Below are 15055 nucleotides of genomic sequence, written 5' to 3' on the forward strand. Positions count from 1 at the left end.
ATGCCCCCACAGTGCCAGACATGCCCCCATATTGCCAGATATGCACAAGAATAAATGTAAGAAAGATGGATGAGGGGGGAAGGGGGGGACATGACTTTTAGAAGACAGATGGTCACATCCTCACCTCAGTAATGTCAGTGGGAATTTCCCACTGTTATGTGGGCCACTGTCTGATCCTGCGGAACTCTGTCAGCAGTCAGCCACAGAACACTTCAAGTTCTGTGTGTGGGTTGGCGGACCGTGGGCGTGAGGACAGAACAGTGCAGGATGGGCGGGCATGAGGGAGCACGGTGTGATGTCAGCACGTCACACTGCAGCCAGGAGCACAGCGCCGGGTGGGCAGGAGGGAGTGCAGTGTGATGTCAGCATGTCACATCGCGAGCCGACCGGTGCTGGATGGTGCTGTGTCTCGGCAGCGCAACAATCCATTACCCCCAGGAATTTAATTTTTACCCCATTTGGGGTAATTTACCCCTGTTCCCTGACCACTGTGCTAACACATTTGCTGCTATTATAAACTCTGAATTAGGCACTAAGGAGGTAATTCCGAGCTGATCGCTCGCTAGCAATTTTTTCTGTGCTGCGATCAGATAGTCACCGCCTATGGGGTAGTTTATTTTCGCTTTGCAAGTGTGCAAACGCTTTTGCAGCCGACGGCACAAAAACGTTTTTTGTAGTTTCTGAGTAGCTCTGGCCTTACTCAGCCGCTGCGATCACTTCAGTCTTTTTGGTCCCGTAATTGACGTCAGACATCCGCCCTGCAAACGCTTGGACACGCCTGCGTTTTTCCAAACGCTAACAGAAAATGGTCAGTTGACACCCACAAACGCCCTCTTTCTGTCAATCACCTTGCAATCGGCTGTGCTGATGGATTCTTTGTTAAATCCATCACCCAGCACCGATCATCTTTGTATCCGTACAACGCGCCTGTGCATTACGGTGCATACGCATGTGCAGTTTTGCCGAGATTTAACCTGATCGCAGCACTGCAAAAAGTTGCTAGCGAGCGATCAACTCGGAATGACCCCCTAAGTTTCCACTTTATTATATCTCTTAGGGATGTAACGATATAAACTGTTGTGGGACTATATATTTGAATGCAAATAATAAAATTGTAACCATTGTAATCTGTTTCATACTAATAGTAAGATTGTAATGAAGCCACCAACCTTATAATTATAATTACTTTCATGTGTTTTAGTTTGATTACATACTGCTTGTTTGCAACAAATGGCTTGTCCATAAGAACAGCATGAAATTACACAGATGCATTGAATATCCAATTAATAACCATTTGGTCCAGTTCGGTTTATAAGGTGATCAAGTTGATACCACTGACATCCTCTGACAAAACCGCTACATTGTATTCGCGGAGAAACACGTAAGGAGACTTATCCGAACCCTGAACTCCTTCTCCAGCATTTATTGATTTACATTTTATCCAGCAGCAGCTAACTTGGAGCCATTAGCAATACACGCCGGCCAGCACATATGAAAAATGGAGCTATCTGCCCCCACTCCCTCCACATCTGATGGCTGGAAAAGCACTTTGCGGGCATCCTAAAACACCAATAGCTGCAGAAGGTTGTGCAAGGTAAAACAGAGAGGTAACCTTGGCCACTTTATTCACACACCCGCTGTGGTTAACAACAAACAGGGCAGTCTATCAGGAGAAGTTATTGGACAGAGGTGGAGTGTAACACTGTAGCTACAACTGGACAAAACACAGCATCCTCCCTCTGCCACTCCGTTCATACTGCCCATTCATAATATTGGAGGTGAGCATGCTTCAATGAGATTACAGGCTCCACTGATTATTTAGCTGATTACTTTCTAATTACAAGTGCTATTTAACCATTAAGGGACATTGGGGGTAATTCCAAGTTGATCGCAGCAGGAAAATTTTTAGCAGTTGGGCAAAACCATGTGCACTGCAGGGGGGGCAGATATAACATTTGCAGAGAGAGTTAGATTTGGGTGGGCTATTTTGTTTCCGTGCAGGGTAAATACTGGCTGCTTTATTTTTACACTGCAATTTAGATTGCAGATTGAACTCACCACACCCAAATCTATCTCTCTGCACATGTTATATCTGCCTCCCCTGCAGTGCACATGGTTTTGCCCAACTGCTAAAAAGGTTCCTGCTGCGATCAACTTGGAATTACCCCCATTGGCTGATGGCTGAATTCTTTATATTACACTTAGGGAGACCACTTCCGTGCCATTTATTCAATCCCAGGTATCGGGACTAAAAAATTGTCAATCCTGGGATTCCCGGGATACCCAAGATTGGCTTTTCCCTCTGTGGCCGCCCCCTCACCCCGCCCTTCCTGCCCTGCACACACAACTCACCATACACCGGGGGGGGAATCAGCTTCTTTCTCCCGGCGGCGTGTGTGACGGCGCAGCGTGACCTCTCACTGCACATCACGCTGCACTGGTGTGCCGGGAGGAGGAAGTCAGGCAACGTCTGAGCGTCCTGAGGACGCTCAATGCTGATCCCTCAATCCCCAGGATTGGAAGCTCCAATCCCGGGATTGAATCCCGCCCGTTTTGGGGCCTAAATCCCAGGATCCCACCAATCCAGATCCCGGGATTGGCCTCCCTAAATACACCCTACTGGATTTTAAGCATTTGCTTCAGATGAAATAAATCCTGGAGGAAAGGGGTTAAGGTGTTATCAGATGTTACTATGATATTTTTTATTGCCTTATTTTCTAGTTATTTTATCTTTGATGTCACAGTATATTCAAGTTGGGAGCTGCTAGATTATTAATCTAATTGTTGCTCAAGTTTGGTGGCCTTCAAGCGCTAGGGATATCTATATGTTTGTTTTTTAATATCTAAATAACATTAATATGAACATTGTACTAACGTTTCACAATAGTGATATCACAGTAGATTTTTTTTCACCTGACCATAGTATATATGGAGAATAACCAATTGTAAATCAAGAATTTTTTAAAAAGTACAGATTGTAACTCTTTTATAGACTACACAAGTAACCACAATTATAACTGGCTTAAGAGCATCCCAAACAGCAAATTCCAGAGAATTAGACAAAATTGTACGGATACAGACATGTATAATATTAATATACAAGCAAAAAGTCTAAAAACACAATTTATCTGTAAGGGTTATGACACTCAGATTGTTGAGAGTGCAAGAATGAAAGATGGCAATCAGGACAGAATGGAAATGATTTACAAAAATAAGGAAAATAAACCTAAACCCAGAGTTTTGAGAACCCATTTATAACACAATATAATGATCAGTAAAAACAGATATATGGTATAATTAACAAACATTGGAATACTCTTATTAATGATCCTTTGCTGAGAGACCAAGTGGATAAACATCCCCAAGATAATGTAGTACGGAGTGTTACCTCAATACCCACCTCTTGGAGTAATATGAAATCTCAGGGTTTTTTATATGTGTGGTACGTGTAGTATGTGCTGAGTATGCAAACAAAAAGAAAGGTCACTCAGTAAACATCCACTCAAACGAAAAAAAATTACGAAATAAGAGACTATGGGCCGGATTCAAATGTGTTCTCCTCCCACCCGGCCGCGATCGTGCCCGCCGGCATTATTCTAATGTTACTGTCGATGGGCTCTATAAGTTAATTTCAGCTCGCTGCCCCTGGAGGTAGCAAGCCGAAATGCACGTAAAGAGACCCGTTTGGGCGCCCATTAGTTTAGTCAGGTGGTGGGACAGCAGCACAGAGTATATCAGGAGACAGCATAACTCCAGAATGCCTGGACCATTTGACACCACACTTGGTACACATATGACTTACAATCTGGGAACAAACAATGTGGTGGTATAACACCCCTAGCACCCCTAGGGTTGTGGCAGCAGCACAGAGTATTTCAGTAGACAGCTTAACACTGGAATGGCTAGAGCAAATTATACCAAACTTGGTACACATATGACTTACAATCTGGGAACAAACATTGTGGGGGTAAGACACCCCTAGCACCCCTAGGCGTTGTACATTGAGTATTTCCGGAAACAGCATAACTCCGGAATGCCTGGACCAATTTGCATCAAACTTGTTGCTACACATATGACTTACAATCAGAGAACAAACACTGTGTGGGGTAAGATACCCATAGCACTCCTCGGGGTAAGGCAGCAGCACAAAGTATTTCAGCAGACAGCATAACTCTGGAATGCCTGGTGCAATTTACACCAAACTTGCTACACATATGACTTACAAGCTGGGAACAAACACTGTGGGGGGAACACACCTCTAGATCCCCTAGGGGTGGGCCAGCAGCACAGACTATATCAGGACATGCATGATATGTCAGTGACGACAGGGCTTCATGTGACAAGGGCAGTGACATGATGTGAGGAGGAGAATGGAGGTAGCAGGAAGCCACACGCTGAGAGTCATATAGTGGGAGAAACAGGGTCCCCAGCAGCACAGAGTAAATAAGGAGATGCGTGATATGTCAGGCAGGACAGGGCTGTAAGTGACAGGAGCAGTGACATGATAAGAGGAGGGGAATGGAAGTAGGACGAACCCACACACTGAGAGTTATATAGTAGAGATGAGCGCCTGAAATTTTTCGGGTTTTGTGTTTTGGTTTTGGGTTCGGTTCCGCGGCCGTGCTTTCGGTTCGAACGCGTTTTGGCAAAACCTCACCGAAATTTTTTTGTCGGATTCGGGTGTGTTTTGGATTCGGGTGTTTTTTTCAAAAAACACTAAAAAACAGCTTAAATCATAGAATTTGGGGTTCATTTTGATCCCAAAGTATTATTAACCTCAATAACCATAATTTCCACTCATTTTCAGTCTATTCTGAACACCTCACACCTCACAATATTATTTTTAGTCCTAAAATTTGCACCGAGGTCGCTGGATGGCTAAGCTAAGCGACCCAAGTGGCCGACACAAACACCTGGCCCATCTAGGAGTGGCACTGCAGTGTCACGCAGGATGGCCCTTCCAAAAAACACTCCCCAAACAGCACATGACGCAAAGAAAAAAAGAGGCGCAATGAGGTAGCTGTGTGAGTAAGCTAAGCGATCCCAGTGGCCGACACAAACACCTGGCCCATCTAGGAGTGGCACTGCAGTGTCACGCAGGATGGCCCTTCCAAAAAACACTCCCCAAACAGCACATGACGCAAAGAAAAAAAGAGGCGCAATGAGGTAGCTGTGTGAGTAAGCTAAGCGACCCTAGTGGCCGACACAAACACCTGGCCCATCTAGGAGTGGCACTGCAGTGTCACGCAGGATGGCCCTTCCAAAAAACACTCCCCGAACAGCACATGACGCAAAGAAAAAAAGAGGCGCAATGAGGTAGCTGTGTGAGTAAGCTAAGCGACCCTAGTGGCCGACACAAACACCTGGCCCATCTAGGAGTGGCACTGCAGTGTCACGCAGGATGGCCCTTCCAAAAAACACTCCCCAAACAGCACATGACGCAAAGAAAAAAAAGAGGCGCAATGAGGTAGCTGTGTGAGTAAGCTAAGCGACCCTAGTGGCCGACACAAACACCTGGCCCATCTAGGAGTGGCTCTGCAGTGTCACGCAGGATGGCCCTTCCAAAAAACACTCCCCAAACAGCAGCACATGACGCAAAGAAGAAAAAAAGAGGCGCAATGAGGTAGCTGTGTGAGTAAGCTAAGCGACCCTAGTGGCCGACACAAACACCTGGCCCATCTAGGAGTGGCACTGCAGTGTGACGCAGGATGGCCCTTCCAAAAAACACCCCCCAAACACAGCACATGACGCAAAGAAAAATGAAAGAAAAAAGAGGTGCAAGATGGAATTGTCCTTGGGCCCTCCCACCCACCCTTATGTTGTATAAACAGGACATGCACACTTTAACCAACCCATCATTTCAGTGACAGGGTCTGCCACACGACTGTGACTGAAATGACGGGTTGGTTTGGACCCCCACCAAAAAAGAAGCAATTAATCTCTCCTTGCACAAACTGGCTCTACAGAGGCAAGATGTCCACCTCATCATCATCCTCCGATATATCACCGTGTACATCCCCCTCCTCACAGATTATCAATTCGTCCCCACTGGAATCCACCATCTCAGCTCCCTGTGTACTTTGTGGAGGCAATTGCTGCTGGTCAATGTCTCCACGGAGGAATTGATTATAATTCATTTTAATGAACATCATCTTCTCCACATTTTCTGGATGTAACCTCGTACGCCGATTGCTGACAAGGTGAGCGGCGGCACTAAACACTCTTTCGGAGTACACACTTGTGGGAGCGCAACTTAGGTAGAATAAAGCCAGTTTGTGCAAGGGCCTCCAAATTGCCTCTTTTTCCTGCCAGTATAAGTACGGACTGTCTGACGTGCCTACTTGGATGCGGTCACTCATATAATCCTCCACCATTCTTTCAATGGGGAGAGAATCATATGCAGTGACAGTAGACGACATGTCCGTAATCGTTGTCAGGTCCTTCAGTCCGGACCTGATGTCAGCATCAGCAGTCGCTCCAGACTGCCCTGCATCACCGCCAGCGGGTGGGCTCGGAATTCTGAGCCTTTTCCTCGCACCCACAGTTGCGGGAGAATGTGAAGGAGGAGATGTTGACAGGTCGCGTTCCGCTTGACTTGACAATTTTGTCACCAGCAGTTCTTTGAACCCCAGCAGACTTGTGTCTGCCGGAAAGAGAGATCCAAGGTAGGTTTTAAATCTAGGATCGAGCACGGTGGCCAAAATGTAGTGCTCTGATTTCAACAGATTGACCACCCGTGAATCCTTGTTAAGCGAATTAAGGGCTCCATCCACAAGTCCCACATGCCTAGCGGAATCGCTCTGTGTTAGCTCCTCCTTCAATGTCTTCAGCTTCTTCTGCAAAAGCCTGATGAGGGGAATGACCTGACTCAGGCTGGCAGTGTCTGAACTGACTTCACGTGTGGCAAGTTCAAAAGGTTGCAGAACCTTGCACAACGTTGAAATCATTCTCCACTGCGTTTGAGACAGGTGCATTCCACCTCCTATATCGTGCTCAATTGTATAGGCTTGAATGGCCTTTTGCTGCTCCTCCAACCTCTGAAGCATATAGAGGGTTGAATTCCACCTCGTTACCACTTCTTGCTTCAGATGATGGCAGGGCAGGTTCAGGCGTTTTTGGTGGTGCTCCAGTCTTCTGTACGTGGTGCCTGTACGCCGAAAGTGTCCCGCAATTCTTCTGGCCACCAACAGCATCTCTTGCACGCCCCTCTCGTTTTTTAAATAATTCTGCACCACCAAATTCAAGGTATGTGCAAAACATGGGACGTGCTGGAATTTGCCCATATTTAATGCACACACAATATTGCTGGCGTTGTCCGATGCTACAAATCCACAGGAGAGTCCAATTGGGGTAAGCCATTCTGCGATGATCTTCCTCAGTTGCCGTAAGAGGTTTTTAGCTGTGTGCGTATTCTGGAAAGCGGTGATACAAAGCGTAGCCTGCCTAGGAAAGAGTTTGCGTTTGCGAGATGCTGCTACTGGTGCCGCCGCTGCTGTACTTGCGGCGGGAGTCCATACATCTACCCAGTGGGCTGTCACAGTCATAGTCCTGAGCCTGCCCTGCTCCACTTTTCCACATGTCCGTGGTTAAGTGGACATTGGGTACAACTGCATTTTTTAGGACACTGGTGAGTCTTTTTCTGAGGTCTGTGTACATTTTCGGCATCGCCTGCCTAGAGAAATGGAACCTAGATGGTATTTGGTACCGGGGACACAGTACCTCCAACAAGTCTCTAGTTGCCTCTGCAGTAATGATGGATACCGGAACCACGTTTCTCACCGCCCAGGATGCCAAGGCCTCAGTTATCCGCTTTGCAGCAGGATGAGTGCTGTGATATTTCATCTTCCTCGCAAAGGACTGTTGGACAGTCAATTGCTTGGTGGAAGTAGTAAAAGTGGTCTTACGAGTACGACTTCCCCTCTGGGATGACCATCGACTCCCAGCAGCAACAACAGCAGCGCCAGCAGCAGTAGGCGTTACACGCAAGGATGCATCGGAGGAATCCCAGGCAGGAGAGGACTCGTCAGAATTGCCAGTGACATGGCCTGCAGGACTATTGGCATTCCTGGGGAAGGAGGAAATTGACACTGAGGGAGTTGGTGGGGTGGTTTGCGTGAGCTTGGTTACAAGAGGAAGGGATTTACTGGTCAGTGGACTGCTTCCGCTGTCGCCCAAAGTTTTTGAACTTGTCACTGACTTATGATGAATGCGCTGCAGGTGACGTATAAGGGAGGATGTTCCGAGGTGGTTAATGTCCTTACCCCTACTTATTACAGCTTGACAAAGGCAATACACGGCTTGACAAATGTTGTCCGCATTTCTGTTGAAATACTTCCACACCGAAGAGCTGATTTTTTTGGTATTTTCACCAGGCATGTCAATGGCCCTATTCCTCCCACGGACAACAGGTGTCTCCCCGGGTGCCTGACTTAAACAAACCACCTCACCATCAGAATCCTCCTGGTCAATTTCCTCCCCAGCGCCAACAACACCCATATCCTCCTCATCCTGGTGTACTTCAACACTGGCATCTTCAATCTGACTATCAGGAACTGGACTGCGGGTGCTCCTTCCAGCACTTGCAGGGGGCGTGCAAATGGTGGAAGGCGCATGCTCTTCACGTCCAGTGTTGGGAAGGTCAGGCATCGCAAACGACACAATTGGACTCTCCTTGTGGATTTGTGATTTCGAAGAACGCACAGTTCTTTGCTGTGCTTTTGCCAGCTTGAGTCTTTTCATTTTTCTAGCGAGAGGCTGAGTGCTTCCATCCTCATGTGAAGCTGAACCACTAGCCATGAACATAGGCCAGGGCCTCAGCCGTTCCTTGCCACTCCGTGTGGTAAATGGCATATTGGCAAGTTTACGCTTCTCCTCTGACAATTTTATTTTAGATTTTTGAGTCCTTTTTTTACTGATATTTGGTGTTTTGGATTTTACATGCTCTGCACTATGACATTGGGCATCGGCCTTGGCAGACGACGTTGCTGGCATTTCATCGTCTCGGCCATGACTAGTGGCAGCAGCTTCAGCACGAGGTGGAAGTTGATCTTGATCTTTCCCTATTTTTGGAACCTCAACATTTTTGTTCTCAATATTTTAATAGGCACAACTAAAAGGCACCTCAGGTAAACAATGGAGATGGATGGATACTAGTATACTTATGGATGGACGAGCGACTGCCGACACAGAGGTAGCTACAGCCGTGGACTACCGTACTGCGTCTGCTGCTAATATAGACTGGATGATAATGATATAAAAAATATATATATATATCACTACTGCAGCCGGACAGGTATATATTATATAATGACAGACCTGCTGGACACTGTCAGCAGCACTGCAGACTCCTAAAGTAAGCTACTAGTAGTATCAAGAAGATAGAAAAAAAAAAAACACCACAGGTAGGTGGTATACAATTATGGATGGACGAGCGACTGCCGACACAGAGGTAGCTACAGCCGTGGACTACCGTACTGCGTCTGCTGCTTATATAGACTGGATGATAATGATATAAAAAATATATATATATCACTACTGCAGCCGGACGGGTATATATTATATAATGACGGACCTGCTGGACACTGTCAGCAGCACTGCAGACTCCTAAAGTAAGCTACTAGTAGTATCAAGAAGATAGAAAAAAAAACACCACAGGTAGGTGGTATACAATTATGGATGGACGAGCGACTGCCGACACAGAGGTAGCTACAGCCGTGGACTACCGTACTGCGTCTGCTGCTATATAGACTGGATGATAATGATATAAAAAATATATATATATCACTACTGCAGCCGGACAGGTATATATTATATAATGACGGACCTGCTGGACACTGTCAGCAACACTGCAGACTCCTAAAGTAAGCTACTAGTAGTATAAAGAAGATAGAAAAAAAAAAAAACACCACAGGTAGGTGGTATACAATTATGGATGGACGAGCGACTGCCGACACAGAGGTAGCTACAGCCGTGGACTACCGTACTGCGTCTGCTGCTAATATAGACTGGATGATAATGATATAAAAAATATATATATATCACTACTGCAGCCGGACAGGTATATATTATATCATTAATGACGGACCTGCTGGACACTGTCAGCAGAATGCGTTTATAGAATAAAAACACCACACGACGAGTGTTTAACTTTTTCAGGCAGACAATCACAATATACTGGTGGTCAGACAGTGGTCACTGGTCAGTCACACTGGCAGTGGCACTCTGGCAGCAAAAGTGTGCACTGTTAAATAATATGTACTCCTGCTACTGCTCCCCAGTCTCCCCCACAATTAAGCTGTGTGAGCACTGAGCACTCAGCACAGTCAGATATACATAGATGATGCAGCACACTGAGGCTGAGCACAGATATGGTATACTGTTACTGTGTCACTGTGTATCGTTTTTTTTCAGGCAGAGAACGGATTATATTAAATAATAATATAATAAAAAAACTGCACTGGTGGTCACTGGTCAGTCACTAGTAAACTCTGCACTCTCTGAGTACTCCTAAGCTCCAGTAAATCAAGTGTCTCACTCTCTCTCTTCTAATCTAAATGGAGAGGACGCCAGCCACGTCCTCTCCCTATGAATATCAATGCACGTGTGAAAATGGCGGCGACGCGCGGCTCCTTATATAGAATCAGAGTCTCGCGATAGAATACGAGCCTCGCGAGAATCCGACAGCGGGATGATGACGTTCGGGCGCGCTCGGGTTAGCCGAGCAAGGCGGGAAGATCCGAGTCTGCCTCGGATCCGTGTAAAAAGGCTGAAGTTCGGGGGGGTTCGGATTCCGAGGAACCGAACCCGCTCATCACTAATATAAAAGCGATCTACTTAATGTAATATTTATTTCTAAATTTCTCAATAAGATATTTTTGGCCTAGGGGTGCCGTGAAAAAAATTCTGATATTCTAGGGCGCCATGATTCAAAAAAACACTGCATTAGAGAATCCGTGCTGTACTGTATGAGAAGAAACACAAGAGCACATGTTTGCACTTTTCAGCTCTTCATTTACATACTGTATTGTACTGTGTTGTCAATTTTTTGTTGTAAACTGACCTCCTTTCCTGTCTGGGAAATGAGCAGGCTCCCAGGGGGAAAGGGGGAATGGGAGTGGGGGTGGGGGGGGGGGGGGGGGTTTGGCTAAATACTGTGTTATGTAGAAATTATTCATTCTTTGGTCTGCAGAAATTATTCATTCATTCACCCAAAAAAGTTAACCAATAAATAAATAAATCAATTATAATAGTGTATACATATGCAAGCGAACGTGTGAAACAAAGGCTCTTATCATGTAAGTGGTCTGTGAGTTTATAATTCCCGTAGGATGAGCGATTAATATAAATTGTGTATGCAGACGCAAATCATGTTAGAGCCAAAGCTATAGAACATGTTAAAACTATGGTCTATTGACGTTAGGGATATACTGTACTACTCTATATTGTTCAGTATGAGCGTCCAAGTCCCGTAGCCCAGCCACAATCACAAACCAATGGGAAGGGATCATTGCTTACATTTACTAATGAGCTGATGCATATGTCATGAGGCATCATAGCCAAGTGGTGAAGTTTCCAGCTTCCCATGCTTAGAGACATGGGTTCAATTCCCAAAGGGTGATTGCGTGTTTATTTTTTCTGAATTTTTGTTCAGTTGTCTATTGTAATATACCTTCACATTCAATAGAAACATGCACACAGATTTGACATAAATCAGGGCAAAGCTTTATAAGCATCTCATTCTGCTATCTAAAATACACAGCGGCTATGAGGGCCCGTAGACATATCAATAAATATAAAATAGTGTATGCAGACGCAACTAACTGTTTGAACAATACTATAGTTCATTGACGTTAGAGAATCTGTGCTGCACTATATGAGAAGAAACACAAAAGCTCATGTCTGCACTTATCAGCTCATCATTTACATACTGTATAGTACTCTGTTGTCAATTTATTGTAACCTGACCTTCCTCCCTATCTGTGAAATGAGCAGTCTCCCAGGGGAAGGGGAAGGGGAAAGGGGTAAGGGGTAGCGGGGGGTAGGTTGCTAAGTACTGTGTTCAAAGACAATACAGTATTTGCAGTGTCTTTGAACCACCTCCCAATTTCCCCTTCTCCCTAAATGTAAGCAGTGATCCCTTGCCATTGGTTTTAGATTACACCCTAATGGCTACGGGATTTGGCCGCTCACATACTGTACTGTACTGTATCCCTAACTTCAGTGGACCATACTGTAGCTTGAACTCATTGTTTTGCATCTGTATGCAATATACTTATTAATTGCTCATTCTATGGGACCTCATTGCCCTGTATATTTTAGCTAGGGTATTGAGACGCTCCTACTGCATTGTCCTGTAACTTGCAAAACCTATGCCATTGCTGGCTCCATAGCTGACGGCTTCCACAAGGCAAGAGGTCACGGGCGGCAGACACTTTGACAACTTGCTATGTGATCGAGTCTGGTGTATTGTACTGTGCATAGAGCTTGCTCGCTTATATCTATCACCCCTGTGTATTTTAGCTAGGGTATTGAGATGCTCCATCAGCATTGCCCTGACTTTGGCAAAATATATGCCATCACTCACTCCATAGCTGAAGGCTTCCAAGAGGTGCAGGGTCACGGGCGGCAGACATTTTGTCAACTTGCTACTGTATGTGATTGAGTCTGGTGTATCAAAATGTGCATAAAGCTTGCTCGCTTATCCCTATCACCCCTGTTTTTTTTAGCTAGGGTATTGAGATGCTCCTTCAGCATTGTCCTGTAGCTTGCAAAACCTATGCTGTCGCTGGCTCATTAGCTGAGGGTTTCCATGAGGCAAGGAGTCACAGGCGGCAGCCATTTTATCAACTTGCTATGCGATCGAGTCTGGTGTATTGTAATGTGCATAGAGCTTGCTCGCTTATCCCTATCACCCTTGTGTATTTTAGCTAGAGTATTGAGATGCTCCTTCAGCATTGCCCTGACTTTTGCAAAATACATGCCATTGTTCGCTCCATAGCTGAAGGCTTCAAAGAGGTGCAGGGTCACGGGCGGCAGCCATTTTGTCAACTTGCCACTGTATATGATCAAGTCTGGTGTATCGAAATGTGCATAGAGCTCGCTCACTTATCCCTATCACCCCTGTGTATTTTAGCTAGGGTATTGAGACACTCCTTCAGCATTGCCCCGACACTTGCAAAATATATGCCGTCACTCTCTCCATAGCTGAGGGCTTCCAAGAGGCGCAGGGTCATGGGTGGTAGCCATGTCAATCGAGTCTGGCCTGCTACAGTATTGTATGTGTACCGTACTGTGCATAGAGCTCACTTATTCTCATAGCCGCTGTGTATTTTAGATATGCTCCAGCAGCTTTGCCCTGCTTTATGTAAAACCTTTGTGCACTCTTCTATTGAATGTGAAGGTATAGTAAATAGATACAAAAATAAAAAAATAATAGTGTCAGGAAAAAATTAACATGCATTTGCACTTTGGGAATCAAACCCAGGACTCTAAGCATGGGAAGCAGCACACTTCACCACTCGGACACGTCACCGCATGACAGATGCATAAGCCCATTAGTTTTGCTTATGCCATAATGGCTACGGGATTTGGATGCTCACATATTCCTAACATCAATAGAACATACCTGTAACATGCTCGTTTGCATCTGTATACACTACTATTTTTATTTGTTGATTTGTCTGCGGGACTTGGATGCTCACATATTCCTAACATCAATGGACTATACTGTGGCTTTATCATGTTCGTTTGCATCTGTATGTACTGTACTATTTGTGTTTGTACTGTATATACTGTAATATACTGTATGACATACTGTAACATACTATAGCATAATGAGACGCACCAGTAAAGTAGTTCTTATGCTGTAGATCAGTATTGTATTTTAATGGAGACCACACGCATGCGCAATGGGGATTTTAAAAACCGACATCTGGTGGATGATCGCAGGTATTACACTCAAAAGTAATGCCAAATGCTCTGTGAGCTTCCCTACGACTAGGCAAGCCCCCAATGCGCCTAGGCACGCTGCATATGCCTGATCGTGACTAACGCCTCAGCCAGCAAAGATAACGGAAGATCCATCTGTACAGTATGTTCCTGAGTTTTAGTTCATTGCTTTTTCTGACGGTGTATGTATCCATGTTTGGCTGCCATGTTTGCCAGCAGCCAAACATGAAGATTACACAGATCTGTTTAGGCTTTTCTGTGTAATGTGTTTAAATTGTAAACACATCTCACAAGCATACCCAGCCACGGGCTTTTTCAGGTAGTCCTGTTTTTAAAAATACAGAGGAAAAAATGCATAAGCTCCCGCTGTGTTTTAAGAACCAGCACCGGGCTCTTGGACTGGTCCTGGTTTCAAAAATATGGGGAAAAAATATATAGGGGTCCCCCATATTTTTGGAACCAGCACCGGGCTCTATACTAGTCAGGTAGGTTATGCCACAGCTAGAGTATACGCTTATATTGGCCCCCTGGCCATAACATTAACCCCCTAAATAGGCAGCCCTGGTTGGGTATTTCCTGGGGAGTGGGGACCACACCAGTAAAGGGATCCTTGCCTCCAGGCTCCCAAGGCCAGGTCTAAAGCCTGGAACTATCCCCAGCACCCCTGGATGGTGTGTGCTGAGTTGATCCATTACATCTGGTAATATGTAATGGATCAACATCTTAAATCTTAACCCTATACATCTGGTACATAATTAATGAAATAGTTGATATATCCGTACAATGCAAGGTGACTAGTGAGAGGTGATTCTCCCATGAGTTACGTCGCTCTTTATAAGACATGTCAGCCCTTATGTTATTTCTTCATTTGTGGCCATATCCCCCTCTGAGTGTACTTTGGCCCTCATTCCGAGTTGATCGGTCGCAAGGCGAATTTAGCAGAGTTACACACGCTAAGCCGCCGCCTACTGGGAGTGAATCTTAGCTTCTTAAAATTGCGACCGATGTATGCGCAATATTGCGATTACTAACTACTTAGCAGTTTCAGAGTAGCTTCAGACTTACTCTGCCTGTGCGATCAGTTCAGTGCTTGTCGTTCCTGGTTGAC

The 15055-nt window shown here is 45.4% G+C and overlaps 1 long non-coding RNA gene across 1 annotated transcript in view; it reads left to right on the forward strand.

Annotated features, from left to right (window-relative positions):
- The first annotated feature begins 1324 nt into the window (after positions 1-1324).
- LOC135051011 (uncharacterized) overlaps positions 1325-15055 on the forward strand; it is a 29103-nt gene continuing 15372 nt past the window's right edge. Inside the window, exon 1 of the long non-coding RNA XR_010241990.1 lies at positions 1325-1778. This is a non-coding gene — a long non-coding RNA (uncharacterized LOC135051011). The remainder of the gene's footprint in view (positions 1779-15055) is intronic.

Source organism: Pseudophryne corroboree, chromosome 2 (genome assembly GCF_028390025.1).
Source record: "Pseudophryne corroboree isolate aPseCor3 chromosome 2, aPseCor3.hap2, whole genome shotgun sequence".
Lineage (NCBI taxonomy): Eukaryota > Metazoa > Chordata > Amphibia > Anura > Myobatrachidae > Pseudophryne > Pseudophryne corroboree.